The sequence below is a fragment of the Plutella xylostella genome, chromosome 27 (genome assembly GCF_932276165.1).
Source record: "Plutella xylostella chromosome 27, ilPluXylo3.1, whole genome shotgun sequence".
In the NCBI taxonomy this organism is placed as follows: Eukaryota; Metazoa; Arthropoda; class Insecta; order Lepidoptera; family Plutellidae; genus Plutella; species Plutella xylostella.
Genome location: NC_064007.1, coordinates 7,964,416 through 7,979,620, shown reverse-complemented (window position 1 = coordinate 7,979,620; position 15,205 = coordinate 7,964,416).

Genomic DNA, 15,205 nt, shown 5'->3' with positions numbered 1-15,205 from the left:
TTCTTCGGCAGATATGACCAGCCCACTGCCACTTCAACTTGCATATTTTGACAGCTATATCGGTAACCTTAGTCCTCTGACGGATAATCTCATTTCTGATACGATCCATCAGAGAACCCCCAAGCATAGCTCTCTCCATAGCACGCTGAGCGACTTTAAATCGGTGGACCAGTCCTACCGTCAGTGTCCACGTCTCTGCACCATACGCAAGGGCGTACCCAGGTAGGGGCAGGGGGGGGCAGCTGCCCCCCCCTAGAAGATAAAATAAACGTAAATTTTCCTGCCAAGTCGGAATTAAAAACGTGTTATCTACTCTTACCTACCTACCTATTTTGTTTTGTATCTTAATCAAACTAATTAAGGTCAACTGGGGTTACGTTGTATTTTTAGATCACTAAAAGTTTTCGGAATAATGGGAGCAAAGGTATGAAATGTAAAAGTGAGATATTTACTTTAAGAAACTAACGACTATTGAACAACTATATCTTAACAAATTTAAAGCATTGATTTCTTTGCTGGAATCTTATAAAAGTTTCTTATTTAGTGTTTTAAAAAAATCGTGATTTTTAACGCATTTTCCAGGTTTGTTGCAAATGTGTTTTAAGTATGTAACTATAGGTAAGCTTTCCGTGAAAAAAATAAGAGAGTTTTAACCAGTTAATTTTTTTGTGCAATAGTATGGCAGTTAATTCAGCCAAAAGAAACTATTGACGAATTCACAGATGATTTAGTAGAAATCAGGAAAATGCGTCTAATTTTCATGGACGCATTTACTCCATGATAAATCCAAATAACATTTTTATGAAAAAAGAACTACCTAAGTACTCCTGTAAAGTGAGTAAGAATGTAGATTTAATAGTGGTGAGTGACAGTTGTGAATAAAATAAAGTAACATCCATACATCCTCTCATTTATATTCTTTAGAAAAATAATAAGATTGGATCAAATACGGGTATTAAACTTAGATATCAATTAAAATACGTGCATGGCAAAACCCATACTCTTCAATAAGTTTAGTGTTAAAATCCTTATCGAGCTGGTTTCAGTGATCGTAACTGATCACTGAGGTTAACACATGGCACGGTCAGCCTTGGATGTATGACCGATTTCAAATGGTTCTTTTCTGGACGCTTCCGTGCTTTGGATGGCACGTTAAGCCGTGGGTCCCGGTTGCTGCTTCGGCAGCAGTTGTTAAGCCTAGTCAGAGGCCTTCGGGCAGCTTGAAAAAATCTGACAGTCGGGTTGTACACTTACACTTACCCGACATCTTCAGTGCATTGTACTCAATAAAAAAACGGCGATACAAATTTACAGCGAAAAGCGGGTGACTACAGTCGTGAGCATAATTATGTATGTATTAAAAGGTTGACGATTTCTGTTTTGAGGCAATGCGTTGCAACAATCGCAATAGCCCCATTACGCCTAACGCATTTACCCCAAGACTTTTATCAAACAAAAAAAAATTAACATCATTAATTCATCAAATAAAGCTATTTCATTGAAAATTTGTGTCTATATAAGTAGCCCAATAGCCGGATCTCCACCAAACGATCCAACGCGATCCGATCGCCCGATTCAAGAAGTTTAGTATATAAAATTCCTTAGATCGCGCGATCGGATCGCGTTGGATCGTCTGGTGGGGATCCAGCTATTGACTATTGTTTAGAATACCTACTGAATAAAATGAATTGATAAAGAAAACTTTAGATTCACATGGAATTTTCAATCACCTGTCACAGTACAAAACTTTCAAAAAAAATGTGCAAATCACAAAATGACTGAATACTTGGATAATATTATGTTGACAAAAACACCATCTGTCTGCAGTTCATGTAAAGTATTTAGTTTACGCCACCGTAACTAGATGGCATTTTTCAATATTGATAAAGCCGTTTTCAAATAGGATCGAAAAGATTAATTTGGCCCGTAGACGCAATTGGCCTAGTTGACCTTAATAAAAGACAACTTTCATGATTTTTGTTTCAATATACCCGACCGACCATCATCTCAAGAGCTGCCCCCCCCTAGCTGAAATCCTGGGTACGCCCTTGACCATACGTCATCACTGGCAGGACGCACTGGTTGAAGACTTTTGTTTTCAGGCTCTGAGGAATGGCCGAGGAGAAAAATTACTAATATTGAATTAAAATCATGGACTTTATCATGGAATAAGTAGGTACCATAAAATTCTGCAAGAAATACCTATCACTGGCAGGACGCACTGGTTGAAGACTTTTGTCTTCAGGCTCTGAGGAATGGCCGAGGAGAAAAATTACTAATATTGAATTAAAATCATGGACTTTATCATGGAATAAGTACCATAAAATTCTGCAAGAAATACCTACCTACTAAACGTTTACACAAATCAACTGCACCCACACGGTGAATCTCATTCTTTCACACCATTGGAGAACTATAAATTTACTAGAAACCGGCCCCGTTCTTTATTCGCATCATCTATGACTTTAAGTGCATACTCCCGTAGTTGCCAATTTATCTTTACCTTCGCTCTCATATACTTCCTTCGAAGCCAGAGGTCATGCTACGCTGGATGATCTGTGCAGGGGTTCCCAACGTCTAGTAATTAATATGATATTAAAATAAATCGTCCGCAAATGTGAAAAAATTGCAGATACGCTCATACAATGAGTGAGTGAGCGCCGCGCCTCGCCGGCGGCGGGGCATAGTATGGATGAGGCTAGACTATTTTAGAAGAAATTAATATTTTTATACGGTGTACATAATATTTATAGAATAGAATATTGCTTTATTGAAAACCACATAAATCAGACATACAAAAAACATACTTATAGACTAGATCTAATGTACAATAGGCGGAGTTATCGCTGAGAGCGATCTCTTACAGGCAACCATAGTTATCATAGTTTTAAAGTTTGCAATAATGTTGGGATATTCCACTTTGTCGGCTATGATCATGTTCTTACATTTTGAAGTTATATTATGTAGGAAATTTTAGTGAAGCAAAACAGAACATACCTACCTCTGCCGACCAAACATGAAGTCCAGCCAGACCAAACACTACTAACTTTACAAAACGTATTACTAAGGTCATAAATATCTGCGTTTGCTCGCCACTACAGGCAAGGTTTAAAAACTAGCACTCCCCAGGATAGAAGTCTAATGAAAGTCGTTGGTTGACGTTTTTAAATAGACTATTTTATTCATAAAGTACACACATAGACAATAGATACGAGTTTCACCTTGTAGGCTCATCACCTATATTTTGATAACACTTTAACACCCCCACTTTATCAAAATAACAAAATTTTCAGCAAATTACAAACAGTGGGGAGGCAAAACTACACATAAACTTACTATTTCAACATACAATGATAAACAAAGTATTCAGCTCTGTCTTGGCTATTCTAAATTAACAATTCCAAGATCTTTCATAAATTTATAATGTTTAATACCTGGCAAACCTTTAGTTAGCAAGTCAGCGGGCATGTTAGCTGTTGACAAATACCTAGCTTCAATTAATTCATTTCTTAAAACATCTCTTATGAAATGGTACCTAACATCTATATGTTTGGACCGCTTATGTGACTGATCATTGTTTGCCAACTTTAATGCACTCTGGCTATCATTATACATAACAATTTTAGTACTAGAACCAATTATTTCAAGTTCTAATTTCTGTAAATATATCGCTTCTTTGAATGCCTAATCACTGGACTGAAGGTCTCTCGGTAATCAATACCAGCCTTCTGGGTAAAACCCTTGGCCACAAGCCGTGCATGATATCTCACTTTATTGTCTGAAAATCATATTTCTTTTTAAACACCCACTTGCACTGCACTACACTCGCGTTGCTGGGAGTATCGACAACTTCCCACGCTTGATTGTCTTCAAATGACTGCAGCTCCTCTGCCATGGCCTGCAACCACATCTGTCGCTCTGGCCCACTGATAGCCTCTGCATATGTCAGTTCGTCATCTCCTGTTGTAGCACACATGATAGCGAAACCATATCTATCTGGCTTTCTCCTTTGTCGCTTCTCTACTACTGGTACTTCTTGAACCGGTGTAGCAGGTATCTCTGAAGCTTTTTCTGTATCCTGCGGCACTGAACTGTCTTGTTTTATGTTCAGATCTTCTGCACAAGATTCTGACTCTATGTTTTCTGCCTCAACATTCAAGTTATCTGATTCAGAAGAACTTGAGTCATTCAAAGGTCCCAGTTTCACCACAGATTCCTCTTCTAATTCCCCCACTGAATCTGTGCTCTCTAGGGAAACAGTTACTGACTCTGGTCGCTTGGGTTTCTCTTGGATAACAACATCTCTACTTGTAGAAACTTGGTTATTTACTGGGTTATATATTCGATAGCCCTTGACATTTTCAGAATAACCAACAAGTATGTGTCTCATGGATTTCTTGTCCCACTTTGTTCTCTTTTCTTTAGGAATATGCACCATCACAGTACTCCCAAATACACGCAAATGTTGCAGATCAGGTTTCCTACTAAACCACATCTCATATGGAGTCTTTTCAATACCTGAAGCTATAGACCTGTTCTTAAGGTATACGGCAGTGTTAGCCGCTTCCGCCCAGAACTTCTTGTCCAATTCTGCTTCGAAAAGTAAGCATCTAGCTCTCTCCACGATGGTCCGGTTGTTCCTTTCACTGAGCCCGTTCTGTTCCGGTGTGTATGGATTCGTTTTCTGATGAATAATTCCTTCATGCTTCAGAAAATCTCGAAATTCATTGCTACAATATTCACACCCATTGTCTGTTCGCAATATTTTTATTCTTTTGTTTTGATACTTCTCCAGCATTGACTTAAACTCTTTGAAACAAGTCAGTGTTTCACTTTTGCACTTCAGGAAGTATATAAAGGTCATTCTGGTGTAGTCGTCAACAAACAGTAAAAAATATCTTGCACCACCTATTGATTTGCATTCCATCGGTCCGCAGATGTCTGAATGCACAATCTGTAACATTTCTGTGGCTCGTGTACCAGTCGGAAATGGTAATCTTGACTGTTTTCCTTCACAGCATACTTGACAGCTAGTCTTACTTGTCACAAATTTGTCTGGATAATTCATTCCACTGACTAAACCTTGCTTCATCTTGTTCATGTCTGTACTGTTTAAGTGCCCAAGCCGTCTATGCCATGTCTCTCCATCTGTTGTTGGTGATGATAACAAACAGGCTTCATTTTGCATGGTTAACTTGTATACATTATTGACAAGTTCCGCCTCAGCAACTATATCACCTAAACTGTTTCTTATCAGGCATCGGTCGGGTTCAAACACAACACTATTTCCATTCTTTATCAATTCACTAACTGATAACAAGTTCGTCGCAAGTGTCGGTACGCACAATACATTCTTCACAGTGACTGCGTAACCGTAACTCGTCGTGATTTCTACGTCGCCGGCACATAACACTGGCACTGTTGTATTGTCTGCTACTGTGATTTCAGGTAAACTTCTCGAGTCCATTCGTTTTGTCAACCAACTTTCGTTTGCAGTCATGTGTGTGCTGGCTCCAGAATCAACATACCAGTCGCACTTATTAAAGTTTCCGCTCAGAAAAACAACACTGAATGCATTTGTTTGCTTTTTCTTCTCTGTTTTGTCGTTTTTCAGTGGACATTGAGACATGTAATGTCCAGTTTGTTTACATTTGAAACATGTTATTGTTTTGTTGGTTCTGTCATTTGAGTTTGACATTAACGTATTCGGGCCATAGACATTCGGAGTCGGTCCGCCATGCTTGCTATTGTTGCCAACCTTACCATGTTTCTTCTTTTGCCAACTTGGCGCCATGAATGCTGAGTTTTCATTTCCGTTCACTACGAATGAGTCGCCATTTTCCATATCTAACAATTTTGTTTTTATGGAATCTGCGGTGATCTTCATCCCGGAATGCTCGATTGCCATGATCATTGGCATAAACATATCTGGTAAACCGGCCAGTAACAATGACCCAACCCAATCATCGCTTATTGTGAATCCAGTTCCACTTAATCGTTGCGAAGTTTCTACAATTTGTGTAACGTAACTGGTCATATTTTCACATTTTTCTAGTCTGATGGAGATTAAATGACGTAACAAGGTTATTCTTCTTGAAAAGCCCGAATCATCAAACAGAGCCTTTAGTTTTGTCCATAACTCCTTTGTTGTCTTCGTCTCCTTTATATGCACAAACAATGATGCGTCAATAGTCAGGATCAATTTAGCGCGTGCTCTGGCATCTGCTGCTATCTGTGCTTCATCTGTCGTCGCTCCTTCTTGCTTGAGGTACTTGTCCGTGTCCTCAAGAACTAGCAAGTTTTGAACGGCGAACGCCCAGTCGTCATAATTTTCACGACCCTTGAGCTTTGGTACACTAGCGAGAAAACTTGAGCTCATCTTGATTTTCTGATGTCACACGCTCACACGCGTAAAATAAACCAACAATCTAACAATAACTCGTAAATTAACACTATAACTTTAATTTTCTTTGCAAAATTTGGTGGCCCATAACCTCTAATGAAAGTCGTTGGTTGACGTTTTTAAACAGACTATTTTATTAATAAAGTACACACATAGACAATAGATACGAGTTTCACCTTGTAGGCTCATCACCTATATTTTGATAACACTTTAACAAGAAGATTGTCTATATTGAGTAACTAAAATACTTACATAATATAAATATTAATATAATTATACAGGGTGTTGCAAAAAGAGTATACTAAGCCGAAACCTACATGTGCAGCATGGTATATCTAAGACCGAAACTGAAATCAGAATTTGAAAATTCGCGAAAAAAAAATCATTTTCCATAGAAACTTTGTTGGTCACGTGATTTTCGCGATTTTTTTTTCGCGAATTTCCAAATTCTGATTTTAGTTTCGGGCTTAGATATACCATGCTGCACATGTAGGTTTCGGCATAGTATACCAATTTTGCAACACCCTGTATAAATATTAATATAGTGATACAATTGTAACACTTAACTAATTAACTTTATAAACCCCAAGACGTCGTATCCACGCTAGGCCGCCGCCGCCGCCGACTCGCGTGCGCCCGTCAGAACGAGGCATCTGCAGTTTTTCCCCAAGTTTTTCGCATCGCCGATATATAATTTTCATTCCACATCGTCGCTTTTTCACGTCAGGGGCGCGCCACCAGCGGCTTTTTTACAACTTTTTTCATTTTGTCACTGCGATGTGAATTTAGAAAGAAATCGACGAACGCCGTCGCTTTTTTTGCGACATAATCGAGAAGTAAATTATTATGTTTTTATAATCAGTTTGTTTACTGTTTTTAGATTATTGAACGTTTTGTTTTGCGTTCGTGGTGTCAGTGATGTTATGGTTTTTTGCATAAAGTTTTAATAGCGAAAACGCATAAAATATTGTGCGTGCGTAACAGAAGTTAGTTAATTGATTGGTGTTGTTTTGTTTTTGACGATCGTTTTGACGTATGATCTTGAATTTAATGGATTGCTATCAAAGACACTAATTCTTTTATTTATATGGTATTTCCATTGAAATATTAGGTTCAGTTGGATTATGTATGATTTTAATTTAATATACCTATTTTAATTTTAAAAAAATAGCAATTATAAAACATAAAAACTTAAAAAAAAACTTTTTTTTTGCCACAAAGTTGACTACCCCTGACTTTTTTAACGGCTTCGAGACGCTACGGATCGTGGTTTTGTAACTAATAAGTGTTTTGCCATTTGCTATCTACCGGTAGGTAACTAACCTTTACAAGTTGTGGAAATAAAAAAAGTGGAATTGAGCAAAATATTTCAAATTAAAATATTCTAGCGTACAATAATAGGGCTTTAATACCACACTGGTGAATGTGAATCTATTCGTAGTTATTATGGACGAAGGGTACTGTCTGCAATATAAATAAATATGTGCCATATACCTACCTATACTAAAAAAACAAACACTCACACCTTGTACTAATGTACTCCCTTGCGGGGTAGGCAGAGGTGCATTGCTGCACCCACTTTTCACCAGTGTTATATTAGTTCCAATGTAATAGGGCTTATTGCCATTTTACGGGCACATCCAAGACCCGAGAACAAATACTGTGTTTAAACAAATATCTGCCCCAGCCGGGATTCGAACCCGGGACCTTTGGCTCAGTAGTCAGGGTGACTAACCACTACGCCATTCGGTCGTCTACTAAAAAGTGAAACATTTTTAAGGACAGTTGATAAGTCACTCGGGATGCTGCTTTCGTGCAACCCTGATGATGATGATGATGAAGGTATCATCATCATCATCATCAGCCTATAGCAGTCCGCTGCTGGACGTAGTCAAAGTCAAAGTCAAAATTTTTTATTCATCGTACAAATATAAAATTTTCTGATGAACGTCAATTTTTACAAATTACTCTCCCAGGCCTCTCCCTAAGCACGCCACTGGATGCGATCTATAGTATTCCGCATCCAATCATTACCAGTCACATTTCACTAGTCGAATGAAGGAATGCTGAAGATGAATTAATATACACTCACGGGCAATGAAAAAGTTCCACACACTAAAATGCCGACATAATAGGAACAAAATTTTTACAAACACTTATTTAAAAACTGAACAAAATATTACCGTTTTTAGGGTTCCGTAGCCAAAATGGCAAAAACGGAACCCTTATAGTTTCGTCATGTCCGTCTGTCCGTCTGTCCGTCTGTCCGTCTGTCACAGCCGATTTACTCGGAAACTATAAGTACTACAGTGATGAAATTTGATGGGAATATGTGTTGTATGAACCGCTACAAAAATATGACACTAAATAGTAAAAAAAAGAATTGGGGGTGGGGCCCCCCATACATGTAACTGAGGGATGAAATTTTTTTTTTCAATGTACATACCCGTGTGGGGTATCAATGGAAAGGTCTTTTAAAATGATATAAAGTTTTTTAAAAAACATTTTTCTTAAAGTGAACGGTTTTTGAGATATCAGCTCTCAAAGTCGTAAAAAGTATGTCCCCCCCCCTCTATTTTTATAACTACGGGGTATAAAATTCTAAAAAAAATAGAGGTGATGCATGCTAATTAACTCTTTCAACGATTTTTGGTTTGATCAAAGTATCTCTTATAGTTTTTGAGATAGGTTGATTTAACTGTAATTTTGGTTAAGTTATTGTGCTTACACTGAAAACGATGGCTGAACCTTATAAGATAGATCAAAAAATATACACCAGGTGTATAAATTGACATAATAAGTTTATTATATTTGCTGCTACGGAACCCTTTGTGCGCGAGCCCGACTCGCACTTGGCCGGTTTTTTGTTGATAATATCCTGATTCTCTGATAAATGTACTTCAATGTTGCAGAAGGCTTTATTAAGCTAGCCTTTTCCGCTTTGTAGTAATTTGGTTATTTTTCAGTGGAACCTTTTCATTGCCCGTGAGTGTATTATGATGATGACGTTTTCTAAATGATACCTATAATATGATGGAACAATTAGCAGACCACCCCACAAACACCAACAGAAGCATAAATTAAGGCCTCTTTGTTAAAAACGTGTGTAATTATTTTTTGTTATCGAAAAGAACAGTTATAATATTAGCATTCGGCCGCTAATTAAAAAAAAACTTTAATCAGCTTTCACGCTATCAGCTATAAACATGTGAAAATAAATAAGTTTTAGGGTTCCTTAGGTTGTTATATTATTATTTATTATTCGTAAAAGTTTATTTAGTCTTAGCTGTATGGTTACTTATGAAAGAATAAAATATATATAATACCGAGGAACGCTGAGGATGAAGTCATGAAATAGGGTAAGTATTTTGATATCCGGACGTTATGGGAAATTTAAATAATAGTGGTTTTGGGAAACAGATGCATTGAAACGGGCGTCTTGGGAAAGGGATAGTCCGTTCCAAAAATGATAGTTTTTGTTAAAAACTTGTAGTATTGCAAAGTTGATAAAATGGCCCGAACAGATGCTTATGGTTACCATTACTGGAGTGCTTTAATTTTTCTAATCATACAGGGTGTTGCAAAACTGGTATAGTGAACCAAAACGGTCCACTGATGGGGAAATTCTGAACAACTTAGCTAGTAAGTAACTATTTTATCCACCAACAAAGGTTGGCTGGAAGAAATTGCTTTTTAGCAATAAGCCCGCCCTTGTATGCTTTACTGTGTTTTTCATTTGTCATATATTCACATGTTTCTGTGCACCATAAAGAAATCAATAATATGTATATATTTTTTTAAATAAATTAATTGTAAAACCACTTAGCACTTTTGCAATATCTTTTGATACTAACTCAAATTCATAGAGCTTTTTGACACTTTACAATAGGCTTAAAATTAACGTTGTGACAAACGAATTTCATCTTTTTGATTGACGTAAAGAGTCGAAAATCGTTTATTTCAATGTAAATTTTAACCTTGTTGTAAAGTTAAAATACGGTCTATGAATTTGACGGTAAGTGTAAGGCTGGACATGGACATTCCTATTATATTTTTTCCCGATTACACATTTAGCAGGTACTCTCTCTTGCTTGCCTGTGTATAGTTTGCGTGTCCGCCATCTGATATTAATCGCAGTAAGTATATCAAGGCAGGCGGCGTGACGCCATGGGGGTAGAAAGTGAGAAATGCACTCCTTAGTAAACTCCACTCATCATCATCATCATTATCAGCCCGTATCTGCCCACTGCTGGGTATAAGCCTCTTCCCTATCACGCCATCACTCCCGGTCCTGTGCGAGTCTAGTCCAGTGTCTACCGGCCACCTTAACAATGTCATCACTACACTCACGGGCAATGAAAAGGTTCCACTGAGAAATACACCAAATTACTTCTAAGCAGAAAAAGCTAGCTCAATGACGCCTTCTGCAACATTGAAGTACATTTAACAAAGCATCATGATATTACCTAAAAACGGTTATATTTTGTTCAAATATTAAATTAAATGTTTGAAAAATTGGGGTCATTTGGTGTCGGCATTTTGTGAGTGGAGCTTTTTCATTGCACTTGAGTGTATTTCATATACCTACCTTCGTAACTTTAGAAAAGCTTAAATGGAAGTATTTATGGTTTACCATAGGGATGTTATGGATATGAAATTTCGGTTACGGATTGGATACGGATATAGGAATGATTATTATACCGGATACGGTTACGGATACGGATAATAAAGTATTTCGGATTATCCGTTAGTTTCGGTTACGGATATTTTATTTTTAAGGAATTTTAAAAGTAAAATACTAATAGGTAATAAAGTAGTTTTATTTTGTTTTTGGCAGGAATTACAATCAGTCTGTGAGAAATTATTACAGCTATTTAAAATAAAAATAAATAATTATATTATATTGAGTATAATAATAAATAACGTGTCTCAACTCTCAATTAGGCTCCGCCCCTATCCGATACTATCCGAAACTTTCATTTCGGTTTCGGTTACGGTTACGGATGATTTTTTTATATCGGATATCCGATAGTTTCGGTTATGGTTACGGAGCTCCCTAACACCCCTAGTTTACCATACCACCACCGCACATCAGCAAACAACATTATTTGTATGGATCTGAGATATTTGACTGTCGCTAATATCATTGTGACATTAGCGGTAAGGTAGCTGATTCCTAAACGTAAATATTATATACAGGGTGAGTCTTTTTAATAATAAATAATAATAAATAGGCAGAACCTGTGTTATGGGTGTCGGACAGCTGATATATCTACACAAATACATAGATAGATAGATACTAAATATAAATATCAACACCCAAGACCCGAGTACAAATATCTGTCTTTAAACAAATATCTGCCCCAGCCGGGAATCGAACCCGGGACCATCGGCTCAGTAGTCAGGTCACTAACCACTACGCCATTCGGTCGTCGAATTTCGTAGGTGCATATCCGAAAATATGTTATAGAGTTCTTCATTCTGAACATATTTTGTTAAAATCATTTTAGGATATTCCCGAAAAAAAATCTATGTCCCATTTCCCATACAAAGTGTCACGTAAACAACCAATTTTTGTTCGGGGAAGCATCTTTTTTTCGGATATGCACCTACCAAAGACTCACCTGTGTAAGTAACTATTGCAGCACTCTATTTTCAGTGATTCGAGTATAATACACATACCTACCTTATTATAAATTAAACAACCAATGACTGTGAATGAAGTGAACGTTTATTCAATGATTGAAGTAATCATAAAAGGAACTATTTAATTTTGTTACAGGCAAAGGAAGCACTAATCTTATTCTAAAATCCAACACTCCCACTTAACAAAATAAACCATATATATCCATATGTATCACCAATAAACTTAAATTTTAAACAATACATCTGCTCTACTTATTTAATCCTAACATGTCTAAAAATTTATAATGCTTTACTGCATTTAGCCCTTTGGTAAATAGGTCAGCTGGCATTTCTGAGGTAGGTATGTAATCTAATCTAATTACATTATTTATTAAATGTTCTCTAAAGAAGTGGAATCGAATATCGATATGCTTCGACCTCTTATGCAGACAGTTATTATTTGCCAACTTCTGTGCAGACTGGTTGTCATTAAAAATAGTTATACAATACAACTCAGAAGTTATCTCATATTGCAGGTTTCTTAAATATATAGCTTCTTTACAACATTCGGATATCCCCATATACTCCGCTTCTGTGCTGGACAGTGCGACTGTTACTTGTTTTCTGGTTTCCCAAGAAACGCAACCTCCAGATAGAGTGAAGAAAAACCCCGTATAGGATCGCCTGTCTAGTATATTACTGGCCCAGTCAGCATCAACATAAGCCTCTAATTTATTATTACCACTGGCAGTATATGTCAAACAGAAATGTTTTGTTGTTTTCAGATATTTTAAGATCCTTTTAGCATAAGCCCAGTGCTCATCACTGTAACAATTGTTAAACTGGCTTAGATAATTCACTGCAAATACAATGTCAGGCCTAGTGAGTACAGCTAAATACATCATAGATCCAATCAACTCCTGGTATGGTAATTGAGTATTACAGTGTTCACTTTTATTTAAATTCAACTTTGGTTCAATTGGTGTATATGTAGCTTTACAGTTCTGAACATTGAATTTTTTACATAACTTTTCAATATATTGTTCCTGATCTAAAGTTACAATACCTTTTTGTTTGTCTACTTGAACTCTCATTCCTAAGCATTGAGTGACACTACCCAAATCTTTAATTTTAAATTCTGATGACAATTCTCTCTTAATTTTATCAGTCTCAATCACATTGTTTGAAAAAACAAAGAAATCATCTACATACAGTGCGATATAAATCTTATCAGAACCATTTATTTTACTATACAAACATGGTTCAACCTGTGACCTTTTGAAACCCATTTTCTCTAAGTAACTATCAACTCTTTGGTTCCATGCTCTAGAAGACTGCTTTAAACCATAGATGGCTTTCTTAAGTTTAAGTACCTTGTTATCACATTGAAATCCTACTGGCATTTTCATGTATACAGTTTCCTTCAATAAGCCATTTAAGAAGGCAGTTTTTACATCTAGATGCGTTACATCAAGCTTCATTTGAGCTGCCAAAGCAAACAATAACCTTAGTGATGAGTGCCTCAACACAGGAGAAAAGGTCTCATCAAAGTCTACACCTGGTTTTTGCACATAACCTTTTGCTACTAACCTAGCTCTGTAAGTTATGTTATTGTCAATGTCCATCTTCCGTTTGAAAACCCACTTGCATGGCACAACCGTACTGTTCACAGGTAAGTCTACAACTTCCCAGGCTTCATTGTCTTCGAAAGATTTAAGTTCATCATTCATGGCCTGTGTCCACTGAGCACTTTCTGGTCCATTCAGAGCGTCCTGAAGTGTTATGTCACTACTAAAGTCCACTTCTATACCCGCACTAACACTGTCGACTTGACGGCCCGCACTAACACTGTCGACTTCATTTCCCGCACTCACACTAACCCAACCATAGCGATCTGGCTGTTTACGCACACGCTTTTCACGTTGGTCTAGAACCTCTGGTTGCTCTGGAACCTGCTGTCGCTCTGGAACCTGCTGTCGCTCTGGAACCTCCTGCTTCTCTGGAACCTCCTGACTTTCTGGAACCTTTGGTAGCTCTGGAACCTGCTGTCGCTCTGGAACCTCCTGTCGTTCTAGATCTTCTGGTACACCGTCTGGTGTTTCTGTCTTTATAAGACACTCTAGTGTAGAGTCGGCTATATCCACAGGAGCCTCAGACATACAAGTCCCCTCCTCAATCACAACTACATCTCTAGTAGTCGTAATGGTGTGATTGTCTAGATTGTACACCCTATAACCCTTTACATTATCAGGATAGCCTACTAGGATGCATTTGGTCGCCTTCTTGTCCCACTTCAGACGTTTTTCTTTAGGTATGTGAACCATAACTTTACTCCCAAATATTCTCACATGGCTGACATCCGGCTTCTCCCCAGTCCAAACTTCATATGGTGTTTGGTTGTTTAATCCCGATGCAACTGATCTGTTTCTCAGGTATACTGCAGTATTTACTGCTTCTGCCCAATATCGTTTGGTTAGACCTGCATCAAACAACAGACACTTGGCTTTCTCTACCACTGTACGGTTAAGCCGTTCACACATACCATTCTGCTGTGGGGTGTATGGGTTTGTTTTCTGGTGCAATATTCCTTCTTCTTCTAAATATTTGCTAAATTTCTTATTGCAGAACTCCAACCCATTGTCAGTTCTGAGAATCTTTATTTGTTTTCCTGTCTGCTTCTCTGACATGTTCTTGAATGCCATGAACTTGTCTAAAGCTTGATCCTTTGTTTTTAGAAAGTAAACAAAGACCATTCTGCTTTTGTCATCCACAAACAACAAAAAGTATCTTGAACCTCCGATAGAATTGGTTTCCATGGGACCACAAATATCTGCATGCACTGTTTGAAGCAGTTCTTCACTTCTGTTACCAATGTGAGAGAATGATAACCGTGATTGCTTACCTTCGCAGCACACAACACAGTTGGTTTGGTTTACTTGGGATTTATCTGTGTATGACATGCCAGTAACTGCACCATCTCTCATTTTGTCAAGATCTGTGCTATTCAAGTGGGCAAATCTACGATGCCACACACGCCCCGACACTGGTGTAAATAAACAGACAAGTTGTTTCACATTTAACTTGTACACACCATCCACACAATCTGCTGTTGCGATGAGTTCATTTCTTTGGTTGTTTATCATACAGCGATTATTATTAAAGCTAACCTTATTTCCC